The sequence below is a fragment of the Saccostrea cucullata genome, unplaced genomic scaffold, assembly GCF_032062105.1.
Source record: "Saccostrea cucullata isolate Sc308-1 unplaced genomic scaffold, CSIRO_AGI_Scuc_v1 ctg607, whole genome shotgun sequence".
NCBI classification, from domain to species: domain Eukaryota; kingdom Metazoa; phylum Mollusca; class Bivalvia; order Ostreida; family Ostreidae; genus Saccostrea; species Saccostrea cuccullata.
Window position 1 is genome coordinate 190462 of NW_026933462.1, and position 15544 is coordinate 206005.

The following is a 15544-nucleotide window of genomic DNA, read 5'->3' on the forward strand; positions in this document are numbered from 1 at the left end:
ATATTCCTTATAAATTTTGTAAGCTCAGACAACATAGTACTAATTTCATAGCCTCAGTCCACGAACTTTTTGATAAAACCTCGTAACTTTTTGGTCTGAAAAAGTTAAGATAAAACACCACGCAGATCTATTGACTATAAATAAACTAAAAGACATGTTTTGCTTTCTGAGCAGAGTATTGCGAGTTACCATCAAGCCTAAAACAACTTTTATATTGACTTAGTGTATTTTTTTTATCTATATTTAATGATTCGGAGAACGAGTCCGTATCAGCCACGCGTCCGATTCTTATTCATAAGAGATGAAAAGAATCGGACACTTGGATCGCGGAAATATGTTTAAAATAATGTACTTACTGTCAGATATGAAGCTGACTGTTTCAGCAAATAATTTCTTTCAGCGCCGTTTACAATCAGTTTAAGGGAAACATGTCCTCGCACAACCCAAACATGGATTGACCCGCCATTTTTACTTTTTGTATGACGTCATTCACCAATCCTACCCACACTCTAGATTGTCTGCAAGATTGGTGACCTACATCTTAATGTGAAAGAAGATTATTGGCTAACCATAGTAAAAATTTGTTACCAATGTTAACAATTTTTTACCTGTGGTAAGAAAGTGTAACAAGTTACCAATGGTGAAACCTGGAATGCACCTACTGTAAGTCTCGTTTAGCATCACTTTTGGTGATGCATTGCCGGTGACAAACATGGCTATATCAATACAATATTGGGCCAGTTATACAGCCGAAAAACCGAAATTAATGAGAAAGTCAGAGAACGCCGTTATTAGCAACCATGTGCTAAAATTTTTATTTGATCAAGAGACTAAAACGATCCATTCGGTGGTACAAGCTTCGACGAGGAACACATCATATAAAGTCACGGTAAGGGTCAAGGTTGTGTACATTTTCGTGAACATCTCTAACAATATTAGACATTATCTTCTCCCTCGTGTCACATATATATACATATATATATATATATTTTCTTGACTAATTTATTAAAAACATACAAAAACAATATACTGTAGGATTGTTGCGTTCGTTACAAATCGCATATTTATTCAAGTGATACAATTCAAATGCATAAATTTTACTAAATAAACAATGAAAGGGCTGGGTGGGCAGGGAAAGCCAAAGACACAAAACAACCTGCGATTCTTTGTAACGAACGTCGCATTAATCGAACATTCCCCGGTAAATGTATGAGATACATTTAACATATTATTAAGCATAAAAAGTCTAATGACCTGATGATTGATCGAGTTTATTTACATGTTTTTCATTCAGGAGCCAGAGGGCTAAAATGATACTTAAATACACCATGAGATATACATTCACAGATACAAATGTGTTAGCAAGACTGACATAAAGTGTGGATGGTTGAAGAACCCAAAAACTTCAATTAAAAAAGACATGAAAACAATGGAAGAATTGTTTCCACCTGCACGCCCGGATTACTGGTTAGTATCTACCGGGGTATATTTTAAATATTTTTCTCAGTGAGGCAATATGTATTTTCTTTTATTTATAGTTATTCATATATTTGCAATTTCTGAATTATTCATTAACTGTATTAATTTAAAAAAATATATCAATCATTAAAAATACATAAATCAGTCGTAAAAAAAATTTGCTTCATATTTGAAGTACTTTAAACCGCCCCTTTGATGAAAGTGATTGGTGTTTTTTGCACCAAGAGTTAGCAAAGCTTGGAAGGTTTATTGGTAAAATATAAGGGGGAAATTATGATTTTGGTGTTACTGTTGTTGTTATTTGTTTTATTTGATTTTTACATTAAGAGTATTATAAAACTGTTAATTTGTTACTGACCGTTGGTTGATTTTCATTGTAAACAAATGTACAAAGATGAGGAGCATAATATTGTTGGCTATGTATATTGTCCAGTTTTTGAACATACAATGTAATAAATATTAATAACAATCTTTGAATAATTGGAAAGGCAAGATTATAAATATGATAGTATTTTTGTACATGAGTATACATTTCTGACAGGAAAAAATTCATTCAATTGCATTTAAAAAAAATAACTTGTTTCATATTCTAGCAAAATTATCAGATCATTCTTCTATTATTCTAATACTAGAATATGTCATTATGAAACATTGATTAATAATTTAGTAAATGTTAATTGTACATTTGCACCAATTTTTCCATGACACTTTCACACTAAGAATGCCACATGCAATTTTTTAGCTCTACTGGTCAGAGACCAGAAGAGCTTATGCGATAGTAATGCGTCCGTCGTCCGTCCGTCTGTCCGTCTGTCTGTCTGTCTGTCCGTCTGTCCGTCTGTCTGTAAACAATTTTTCAAAATGCTACTCCTCCTACAGTTTTGGTATAATTTCAATATAACTTTAGACTACACTAAGATACATAATTCTGTGTATCGGTTTTTGATTTCAATGAACGGTGTTGCCGTGGTCATAAAATAGAAATTTCTGTGAAATTCTTTCAAAACGCTACTCCTCCTACAAAAATATATCAGTATAACTTGGCACACAAGTAGACTACACTAAATACATAATTCTGTGTATCGGTTTTTGATTTTGTTGAACGGTGTTGCCGTGGTTACTAAAAATAGAAATTTCTGTGAAATTCTTTCAAAATGCTACTCTTCCTACAGTTTTGGTTTGATTTCATTATAACTTGGCACACAAGTAGACTACACTAAGATACATAATTCTGTGTATCGGTTTTTGATTTTGAACGGTGTTGCCGTGATTTTAAAAATAGAAATTTCTGTGAAATTCTTTCAAAATGCTACTCCTCCTACAGTTTTGGTCTGATTTCAGTATTACTTGGCAAGCAAGTAGAATACACTAAGATACATAATTCTGTGTATCGGTTTTTGATTTTGATGAATTTTGCCGTGGTTACTAAAAATAGAAATTTCTGTGAAATTCTTTCAAAATGCTACTCCTCCTACAGTTTTGGTTTGATTTCATTATAACTTGGCACACAAGTAGAATACAATAAGATACATAATTTGTTTATCGGTTTTTGATTTCGATGAACGGTGTTGCCGTGGTTACTAAAAAAGAAATATCTGTAAAATTGTTTCAAAAAACAGTTTTGGTCTGATTTCAATATAACTTGGCACATAAGTAGAATACACTAAGATACATAATTCTGTGTATCGAACTTTAATTTTGATGAATGGTGTTGCCGTGGTTACTAAAAATAGAAATGTCTGTAAAATTGTTTCAAAATGCTAAATTTTATTTCAGTATAGCTTGGCACACAATTAAGAACATAAAGAGACTTATCACATTATTCTATTTAGTTTCAAATCCCAGCTGCTTAAGTACTTTTCTCTTCCTTTGCTATAAGTTCAAACCAGTAGAGCTTCAGTCTCGACAGAGACTTCTGGTTTTTACAGGAATACAAATGTATTTGCAAGTGAGTTGTAAATTTGAAATTTAATGCATACATTACAAAAACCCATTACAGTGTTCACTAAAATTAAATGTATGGACTCTTATATTAATTACTTGGTATATGCATGACATGGATATTATTTTTGAGAATGACACAAGTAATGAAATTTTTCAGCATTGAAATGGATTCTTGAACCAGAGCCATGTGAACCTGGCCCACCTGCTCCTCTCATTGAAGACCTGTTAACATCACCAGAGTATGTTCATTCTGATGCCCCTATGGTGTGGTTACGACATGCATTATCCCTGTTAGATGAAGCCATTAAAAGAGCTGCATTAGCAACAATTGGGCAACGAAACAACCCAATGATTTGGTCGATTGTAAGAAAATACAGAATAACAGCTTCCAACTTTTGTGCAGTTCTCAGTTCTAAGCAAAGGCGGTAAGACGTGTGATTAAATCTTTTTCAAAATAGACTTTTAAAGTACAGTCAAACTTTGTTATCTCAAACCCATTATCTCAGATACCATGGATATGTCAAACGTAATTTTGATGTCCAAACCACTTATAAAAGACTGGGACGTTTTATTCTCAATAACTCTTTATATATCATTCTTGAATCCACGGATATTTCGAACATTTTTCTTGGTCTCATTGAGTTTCAGATAATGAGGTTTGAGTGTAATGACTAGATATTTGTACATATAGATGCAGGGAATATTAGATCAATAACCAAAAATCATATTCTTCTTCAGAATGACATTGTCACTGAAGAAACGGCTTATGTCGGCTTACAATCTGGAGTCCATCAAGGTTGTTGCATGGGGTATCACTCATGAAGATGATGCTTTGAGAAAGTATGAAAAGGATTTTGATGCAGCTATAGAGCAATCAGGTATACAGCAAAAAATAATATTCCTTCAACCTCTGACATGTTAACATTCATTGTGTCGAAACAAATAACAGGACTTATCCTAGTGACAAATAGAAATCAATTGCTGAAGTCCAATTGTAAAAAAAAAAAAAAATATTCAGTTACCAATATATTCCAGAAAATTTGTTGGAAATGGAGACCTACTTAAAAATAAACCTAGTACCACTCTGTACAAGTATATCCATATACTCTATTTGAAGTAGAAAGGATTATAAAAGCTCTACTTAGACTTTGTGTGCATTACAAAATCAATTGTAATTGGTTTGTTTGCATTCAGTAGTATTATATTTTTTCCTGAAAGGAATATGGTTGCATGAATCAGGAGTGTTGGGTGCTTCACCTGAGGGCTTAGTTGTTCGACCACCAACATGCAGTGTATTTTATCAAACTCCAGAAGCCAAAGACGCCATTCCTGATATTGTAGAGGTGAAGTGTCCATATACAGCATCGTCTTCAACAGTAGCAGATGCAGCACAAAAGTCGAAGGATTTTTTCATAGGTAAATAACAATTTATAAGTTGGATTAAAAAACTTAATTGTCCAGTACTTTGAAATTAAAAATCTTGGTGAGTAAATGATTTCAATACATGTATTGATTTACAAGTGCAACTGTTCAATATAGTATGAAGATATGGAAAAGGGAGGGGATATGAATAGTTAGAACACAACTTAAGTGTTTTTGATTTTTTAGATATTAACATCAATTCTCTGTAAGGACCAAAGTTTTACTGTAGGGCTGTGGCACACACTATGGGCGATTTCAATGAAACTTTTTCAGGTGATTAATGCCCATACAGTATGACATAATCAACATTCAAAATTAAGGTTACCACCTTGGTTGCCATGGTAACGGACAAAAATAGATTTTGACCCCATTTATGCCCATTTCACACATAAAAATGCTATATAATTCATTTCATATGGTATAATCATCTTTATTTTTATAAGATAAATAATAAATTATATGAACAGGACACATGGAGCAATATATTACACAAATAAAAAAAAAATTGTAAATGTCACAGCAAATTCCTCAATTGGTGGCTCAAAGATGACCAAATTCTAACATTTCGAAAATGGACATTTTTACCCTGTTTTTCAAGAGGTCTATCAAAAATTGCAAGCACTATGAGAAAAAATCAACTGAAATTTTAAAAACACTATCATAATGTTATTCAACTTTTATAAAAAGTAGAGTGGGTATTTTATTCGTTTAAAATATTTTTAACTTCGAAAATTGGCATTTTGCCAAATAATTTGTTTCTTTTTCAAAATTTTACCAGACACTAGTTGTTTAATAAAATTTCTTTTCCAATCAGTTTTTTCTTTAAAATATGAGAAATCAAATGAATAATAAATGTTTACAATTTTTTTTAAAGCTATTAATTAAAATAAATCAAAATTAATTGTTTTATTATTGTTTCTCAATGATCCCTTACAAAGGGCAAATAACTCAAAATCTAGCAAAGATTAGCTCTTTGATAGCCATTTTTTTTTATAAATAATTTAAACTTCTTTGTCATGCACTGATTCTGATGAAACTTTCCCCATTAGTACTACTTGATACCAGAAATAAAAATATCAAATAAAATTTGGTTGCAAGGTATCTTGGTTGCTATGGAAACAGCCAGAATTTTTTGAAAAATTGAGACTTTTGGCTAGTACTTGAAATCTCAACTGAACATTTAATAAAATCTAAGAAAAACCAACAAATTATTGTCACAAAAACTACACACCTTGTTTTAATTTTATGCTACACAGAAAATGTTTAGAAAATTATTTGTACATGTAAGTCAGTGGTAAATATGGGTATATTTGAAAGCCAATTTAAATACTGAAAAATGCAAAGTATTCACTAATTCTAGGCGTCACTTGACCAAAATTTAATAATAACTTAAGAAAAACAATAAAATGTTTGATCTCAAAGACATAGGTGTTAGCAAAATCATTCTATAAATAACTTTTAGGGTTTCCACAGTTACACAGTAAAACCAAGCAAAATAAGATTCTAAGATTGGATTAATGCTATTATCTTGAGGAAAAACAAGAAAATTCTAGACTGGCACATACTAGTATGCATCTTTAAGACCTTGCAACACCAACAACATACTGAAAACTTTTCACAGGAACTTTGCCCAGCAATCAATATTTTCAAATACTAGATACAAAATGGAGAAAAGGAGCTGAATCTAAATTGACTATTAAACTAACAACACATTGAAAAAAATCGTTAATATATCACTTACAATCTGTAAACATACACATACTCATTTGTATTCTGTTTATCAGTTTTATTCACGAGAACATTATTTTCCCACTATTAAACAAGACTTTGTGCTCTCAGAAAATTAATTCTCACATAAAATAGTATTTTTTGAGATTAAAAAGAGTATTGACACCAATTTGTGAAAAATGTGTCTATTTTAAAAAAAGAGTCAATGACAATGTTGTGAAAATAAGGTAAAATAATTGCAAAAATTATGTGATCTACAGTACATGTATATATAACAACTTTTATAATATGTTTTACGGTGTGACCGTTGGGGCGAGCGCAGTTTATTTAATATCATAAACCTACACATGTACTGTCTATCATTTAAGAAAAAGAAAGCGAAAAGAATAAAACAAAACAATAAAAAGAAAACATTTCCCAAGCATCGGGATCGAGATTCCAAACTTTTCGGAAGTTTCCGACAAAATCGGAAATACCCAAACCCTTGAAGTGACGAAAGTATGACGTCAGATAAAAAGTTCTGTTGACCTAGGATGCAAACGCTAGTTTTATGGAAAAGAGATTGCATTAAATCGTTCTTTTCAAGTAAGTTGTTGCTATGTTTTAGCCACCATGTTGCTATGCACCGCAACATGTTTTCCGAGTTTCACGGAAGCAACCGACATAACTTCGTCAAAATTCGTAAGTTTCCAGTGACGTCATTTGTATCATTTCCGAAGGACAAGGTGAAGGCCTGTGTTGTGGCATGGGGGTATTTTTTTGAATTAGGTAAGGCGAAAGCATTTCATTAAGATTTCGGTAAGAAACAATGTTCCTTTAGTTTTTTTTACTATTTTTGATTTATTCGCGCAAAGGACATTGGGTAGTGCAGGAATTCTGGGAATGTTGCACAGAGAAATTTGGCTCACGTATGTACAGATTTCAATCCGAATTTCCTCTGTTCATCCACGTTAGTCTATTGAGCTCGCTTCGCGAGCGTCGCTTTGCGACGCTCGCTGCGTTCGCTATTAATACAGTCTTTTTTTCAAATTATTTATCAAGAAAATCTTCATTCTGAACATTATCTAAAATGTGTATTTATATGTCAAAATATGGAAAAAAAAAATCTGTTACATAACAATTTAGTTCAAACAGCTAGACTTAAAGTTACCCCTTTTTTTTTTTCTTACATCAGACGTTTACTGTTACAGTAATTAAACTTAGTTATAACAAAGGCATGGGGACCTTCGAAATTGCTTTGCTATATCTGTTATTTGTTATATCTGTATAAGGAATGTTTTAAAATTATATAGTTAGGGATCCAAGATGACTTCGCTTTATCCGTAAATTCACAATATCCGTGTTTGTACTAAACGAGTTTTGCTGTATGTGGTGTTATGGCTGTCCAGTGAAGAAAGTGGGTTTAAAAAGTGACACTTGAAATAATCATCTTCGACTTTTTCCCTGAAATAAAAAATAACATACATCTATACCCAATTTAAATTCATTATTTTTCTACAACATTTTTTTCATGTGAAAACAAAATTGATATTTTTTTCACTATCATGTATTTAATTCTAAACCAATTGTTAGTATTTACACCTTGAAAAAAATACCTCAAAAATATTTTAAGTATAAACAATGGAAGATAAAAGCAACCTAAAAAATTTAGTGAATTTACCATCACAAACTTCAAAACTTCTGAACTCCAATTTCTTTAAACAGAATTCCCTCCAAAAGAATACTGTTTGGTAACGATAATGTCTGGAGTTCAGTTCTCATGCAGGATCACTTGCAAGTTTTCTGTCTTTGTTTATTAATTTTGTAACTGCCTCCTGTTTCTGGTACACAGTGGACCTTCAGATATCCGGACGCCAGATATCCGGACGATTTTTCATCGGAACGAAATTTTTAAATGTTATTCTGTCTTGTTTAACTGGTGATTCAGATATCAGGATATTTCACATATCCAGACAAATTAAATTGGAACCAAAGCGTCCGGATAAATGAGGGTCCACTGTATAACCTTTGTGTTAAAAAAAGATAATAAAAACATAAAAACAAAGATTATTTCCTAATAAGTTGCAACTATATAGTTCATTGCTGTATACTGGATACTAGTATTTTTATTTAGGGTTCCTCTATTTATAGTGCCTTATATGCAACTTTCTTGCATAAATCATACATATATGCATCATGTATGTTAGGGATATTCATACTATTTCATATATACATGTATCCAAGTACAGTTGCATAATAGCTTAATACATATTCAATTTATGAATTTGTAAATACAAGAAAAACTTTAAGATAAAATTTTGATTGACTACTTGTAAGTTATATGGTGTTCCCACAATTAATTTTGAATTTGCTTGTGAATTAAGTATGGTAAGAGTATATTTCTTTTAATATATAGAACAAAAAAAAAATTCTAAAACCTCTTTGATAAAATTTTTATTAAAACATACATCATGTGTTGACTTTGTTGAGAAAATTGAATTAATTTAAGTAACAGTGTACTTACAGTTGCTCATATATCTTTTATTGGTGTCATTTGTATCATTTGTAACCTTTCACAGGTGATGCTCCTGTGTCACAGTTCTAAAATGTAACAATACAATCATAGTAGGTTCTACAACCAATTTTTGATTCTTTTTTTAAATTACTGTATCCCAAAACTTTATAAGAAACAAGAGGCCCATGGGCCACATCGCTCACCTGAGCACTAAGGGTAGGAAAGAGTAGAAAATGTTTTTTTATTGTAAAGTTTAAATCCAAAAGTAGTCCCATGACCAATCATGGATTGGCTATTTTTTAGAAAAATGATTTTTAAAGAATTTTCCTATATATATCTTTAAAAACTTTGGTTGGCCATTTTGGCCCCGCCCTACCCCTGGGGGTCATGATTTGATCAAAATTGAATCTACACTACTTGAGCATGCTTCCATATAAATATGATGAATTATGGCTTTGTCATTCTTGAGAAGAAGATTTTTAAAGAATTTTCCTATATATTTCTATGTAAAACTTTGGTCGGCCATTTTGGCCCCGCCCTACCCCGGGGGGTCATGATTTGAACAAACTTGAATCTACACTACCTGAGGATGTTTCCCCATAAGTTTCATCTTTCCTGGCACAGTGGTTCTTGAGAAGAAGATTTTTAAAAGATGCCACTAAATTTTCATTAAATTCCCAATTATCTCCCCTTGAATGAAGGCTTGGCCCTTCATTTGAACAAACTTGAATCCCCTTCACCCAAGGATATTTTGTGGCAAGTTTGGTTGAAATTGGCCCAGCGGTTCTTGAGAAGAAGTTGAAAATGTGAAAAGTTTACAGACAGACAGACAAACAGACAGACGGACGCCGGACAAAATGTGATCAGAAAAGCTTACTTGAGCCTTCGGCTCAGGAGACCTATAAATCATGACATTAATAAAAGATTTAATTTTGCTGTGGTACATGTAGTTATTAGCATTAAATTATGATGAATGTTTATTTTATTAGCATCAAATTATGATGAATGTTTATTTCCTTACCAGGTAATTTTAATATTTAAAAAAAATTCTCACCTGCTTTTTACTGAAAATGAATTCTCAATGTATCTTTTCATCTTTATTTTCATTGTTAGAACTGTATTGGTACATCTAAAAATAAATTTATTATTAATTATTAAAATGAAATAAATTTGTGTGAATACATACCTTCAAGCTAGGGCATATCATTTTTATACATATATTTTATTAAAGTGTGTATATATTGCTAAAGTTAATTAAAAATTATGGGGGTTTTTTCACAGTCAAACTGAATAGAGCCTTATAATATGCATGTGTTTACGTCCGTCTCTAATTTATACACACTTCCCTAAATATTTTTAGCCCCCCCCCCCCCCCCCCAATAAAACACACACACACTTAACAACAATGTAGTCTGTGCCCGAAAACACATATTAATTTTTCATTTCATACACACAAACCTAAGTTACATCTTCTATTACATTCTCCTCCTAATCAATAGTTGTATGATTTTCAAGAGTAAGTTAATTAATTTGCTTTCTAAAGTAAACACAAATTTCTACTTTTTTTTTATACCTGTGCCTAGGGTAGATCCATTCCTACTGATTTCCCGGTGGCCGTATCCACTGCTTTTTAATGTTTTCTTCCATTTGCATCATAATGTACGTATGGGTTTTTAGAATAGATGGAATCCCTCTAGTCAGACTTCATAAATTTTGTTCCAATATTTCACAAGACCTGTCTCTTTCATTTTCATTAATTGATTGATGACTTACTTTATCACTCGCAACTTAAACATCATTTTATCATTGTTTATTTTCCTGGTGTCTGTTTAGCCACATGTTGTTAGATAAGGGTGAAACGTTTACTGAATTTTGTAAACGTTTAAACGAACAGCAGTAATCGAAACGGCACCGTTTAAACGGAAGAATTTTTTGTGTTGAATTTTTATGGATATTTACCACTGAAACACTTTCTTAATAAACCATTTTTTCACTTTCATTTAAGTATGTGTTGTTATTACTATTTATGTACCTTTTTTTAGAGCAGAAGGGTATGAAGCCCATTAAACTAATACATTTATACACCGTCACGTAACATTGCATTAATGGTTTGCTTGGCTACATACCGGATACAAAAAGAGCATTGTAAAATCAAACCTGCAAAGACAGACCTTTTAATCCCGAATTAAGTATACCACGATCTGCTGATTGTAGCAAAACACTTGAAAGACTTGTGAAAACGTATTTATTTAATTAATCAAACTCAATTAAATTTTACTTTTCAAAACTCAAAAGTCAAACCACATACAAAATAATTGAACAAACTTGCAATAGTAACATCAATCATCGCGAAAGTTCAAAGTTAAAACTGTCAGTCATCAAATGTGGGGAGTGTTGGCAGTGAAGGCATTCCTGTTTCGGGTGTTTCTTGATTTGGTCGAGGAGGAGACTTTGGTTCCTGTTTCACCTGAATAATCTCGGGTCCGGGAGTAGATGATCAAGTTTCCTGAGCTACTGCAATTGCAATTTTTTCCTCTTGTTTCAACTGCTTATTCAAGAAAACAAGCTTGTCGACCGAGTCCGAGTCAAGCGATGCTCGCAGCTTGGTAACTGTGCCCCCGGCGGTAGAAAATACGCGCTCTGAGGAAACCGAGGTTGCAGGAATGCAGAGTAATTTCCGGGCTAACATAGATAGCTTCTTATATGTTTCAGTATTTTTCTTCCACCAAATAAAAGGGTTGGATTTCGTATTTACAATTTTTTCCGACACATATAACTTGATTTCATCTTCAATTGTTGCCGGGGCAACAATTTCACAATCAGTTTCATAGTATTCTCCAAGCAAGTACGACATATCATCCTGATTAATACGCCCACGCTTGGTCGTTGGTTCATATTCTTGTGAATTATTCTGTAAATCCGAACAGGATTTTTCAGCAACTGGTTCATTGGGTAGAATGTCAGTTGTGTCACGCTGAAAATAGGATTTGATTGCTTCCTGCACAACAGTTCTCTTCTCCTCAGACAAAAAGGGGAGGGATTTGTACCGTGGATCCAAGAATGAGCAAAGCATCGGAACGCTTTCAACTTCAGAACCAATTGAAAATCTGCTTTCCAAATCAGACTTTACGTGTCTCTTAAATGAGGCCACGGCAACGCGATCCGAGTCCGTGGAAGTTAGGTGTTTGTTGAGTAGGCTGTAAAGTACTGGATATACACCACTTACAGTTGGGTACTCCTCGCTGCACATCACTCTTGTCGCCATATAAAATGGCCGCAGCACTGTTATCATTCCTTCCAAAATTAACCACTGTCCATCACTTAAGTCGAGAATTCTGGCGTCATTTTCTTTGGTAACTTTTTTATCATGCAGAACAGCATACACAGCCATACGTTGCTCCTGCAGACGCTCAAACATATCAAATGTACTATTCCAACGCGTAGGACAGTCAATGATCAAATTGTTCTCAGGGAGGGACATTTGTTTCTGTCGAACATGCAATTCGTTAGTAGCAATAACCGATTTTCTAAAATGAGAAACAAGTTTCTTTGTTGCAGCAATTGTTTTCGATAGAGAACTCGCATTATCGAACCCACCGCGAATTGCTAACTGCAATGTGTGAGCAAAGCATCGAATGTGTTCCCACCGAAGATGTTCAACACAGGACACCATATTCGAAGCATTGTCCATCACTGTAACACATATCTGTGTGTTGTTGACTTCAAACTCATTTGCAATTGAACGGATTTCATTTGCCGTATTTTCTCCTGTGTGTCGCTCTGTAACTTTTCTTGTAGCTAGAACCGAGTTACGATAGTTCCATTGGTCATCAACAAAATGAGCCGTCATTGTTATGTAACCTTCTGTCGCCAGACTAGTCCAGTGATCAGACGTAAACGCAACAACAATTTGGTTTTTAATGACGTCTTTTAATTTTTGAACAGCATCATTGTATTGGAGAGTGACATAATTTGAAACGGTTGTGCGGGATGGAACTTTAAATTGCGGATTCAGCTCTGTGCAGAATTCCTGAAACCCTCTCCCCTCTACAATACTCAATGGTCGTAGATCACGTGCACACATTAATGCTAGTTTTTGTGTAATTTTCTGATATTTCTCTCTTGTGACTGATAGAAGAGGAGATCTGAAAGCAGTTATCGGTGCTTGTTTTAACTGCTGGGCGACTGGTTTGCTTAAGTTAGTCGATTTATGCTTGAATTTAATGTGGTTCATCATAGTGCCTGTGCTTCCCCCTGCATAAGACAGTTCAATGGCACAAAGATTGCATTTAACCTTCTTTTTACCATTATTTTCAATAACAGTAAAATATTTCCATACCTCACTCCTTTTTTTACCTTCATCAGTCATTTTTTTTAATTTTCTGGCGTCAACAACTTTGATATACTAATAAAAAAAATTACACGATAACAATGATGGATCCGGTTCACGTTCAATATTTTAAAGCTCTATATTCAACAATTTACCGTTATAGGCATGACAATTTGTATTTTCTTAGCAATAAAACGCAGCATTAAATGTTATTTATTTTAAAACATATGCTTGGAAAAATAAAATAATATACTGCTAGTTTTCGCTACTGGGAAATCGGAATTAAAAATGTTAGACCGCATTGGGTTTTAAATAGTTTTGTGAAATATTGTTTCCGGTATCGATTAAAACAGAAAACAATTGTTCGTAAGTAAATTTGTAACAGACAGACTGTGTTTTCTTTGGTAAATATAAAATAAAACAACTTGTTTGTGTCAGATTTTATTTCTGGTAGACATTGATTATGACCTTCGTGTAAACGTTTACTCAATTCGTAAACGTTTAGAGCATTTAATCGAAACGTCGCCGTTTACACGTGTAATCGTTTCGCCCTTATTGTTAGAAACTTCTTTTGACAGGAGAGTCAACCATTTTTTGTCTTCAGTGCAAAAGAGTCAGCAAAGGGAAATAACTCTCGGTCAATTGTCATGAAAAGTGAGGATTTCAGGCGAATGGAAAACAACATTTAACTGATATACCCACCTCAAATCTTTTTGAATCTTTTAGATCTAAGTTCTATCTTACTGAAAAAACCTTTATTATAAGTTGAAATTGCCTGCAAAAATTTCTATGCACTTGAAGAAATAGGTACCTTTGTATTCATTTTATGACAATCTTTGTGTAAATTGATCTGTATTATATTAAAACCCTTGAGTTAAATTGAATAAAATTTATATGCCAAGAAACTTTGATTAGTTACCTATAAAATGAGACCCATGTTACGTTCTCAACTTTTCTACGTTTAGGAAGCATGGAATTATTTTGCATGGTGATAACAATTAGGTCATTTTCGCCATGGCAAAATATTTAAAGGCCGTTGCTATGGAAACCAAGGAAGCACTGTCCAAAATTTACCCACCTATAGTCTTTATATAGGACACTCTTTAATATTATATTGATAAAATAAAATTCCATGATAGTGCGTGGCCAAGCAATTTTGGTCCTTACAGAGAATTGATGTTAAACAAGATACCCTGTGCCTGAAAACCAGTCACCCATACTATCATCAAATTCAAGGCCAGCTACACATATATGTAACAATATATGCTGCGACTTAATTGTGTGGACAAGAGTAGACTGCATTGTGATTAGAATAGTTAAAGACATTGTATGGACAGCAAATGTTTCAAAGCTGATAAATTTCTACTTCATTTACATTTTCATTCCAGCACTGATGAAAAACTGAGTTCTGGTTTCAACTGTCTTGACACTTGGTTTTGTATCTCTAGAATTTTCTAACAATGGACAAGAGGCCCATGGGCCTTATAGGTCACCTGAGCATTATTCAACAACTTTCCAGTGATTGAATTTGTTTTAAGCCAGATGCTATAGCATTTACAATTTGGTAATCATAACTATACACTTAGCAGTTCCTTAGTTTGGTTACTTAATACCCATAGGCAGGGTAGGGGAACAAAAAATGCATTTCAACAAATCAGTAACAGGGTTGCAAATAACCACTCGCCCACTCGCAAATGCGAGTAAATTTTGCTGTGGGCGACCAGCTCTTGAGAATGTTATCGCCCACTTGGCGAGTAAAAGTTTTATCGGACCTTTTCTAGGATCAGATCGTAGCTTGGTTCTACTATTCAAAGTACTTTCGTTTTCCTATCCCAGGCGGATTTTTCTGTGTTTGATCATTCAGCTGACTCTATTTTTTTTAACAAATATTTATTATAGCTTTATTTGAGATAAAAAAAATATGTCAACCTAGTCAACATTTACCTTAAATTTAAAGAGTAATCATTATTGTAACAAGAATTCCCCCAACAACTTTATGAAGTTCGTTTTCTGCCGCTATAGGCAGCCATGTTGGGTGTCCATTGTAAATATAACACCTGGTTAATTCAGTCCAGGGATGCACATGTTTGGTCCTCTCATTTATAAACCAAAAAAAACGACATATCGACCCTTGGTTTGGGGGGAAT

The 15544-nt window shown here is 33.3% G+C and overlaps 1 long non-coding RNA gene and 1 pseudogene across 1 annotated transcript; one reads left to right on the forward strand and one right to left on the reverse strand.

The window, feature by feature from the left end:
- The first annotated feature begins 757 nt into the window (after positions 1–757).
- LOC134238403 (uncharacterized) lies at positions 758–14802 on the forward strand (annotated as a pseudogene).
- On the reverse strand, positions 9075–10892 carry LOC134238414 (uncharacterized). Its single transcript, XR_009986011.1, has 3 exons — positions 10641–10892; positions 10122–10196; positions 9075–9153 (listed from the first exon to the last, which is right to left on the reverse strand). It is a non-coding gene; the product is annotated as an uncharacterized LOC134238414 (long non-coding RNA).
- Positions 14803–15544: the final 742 nt, after the last annotated feature.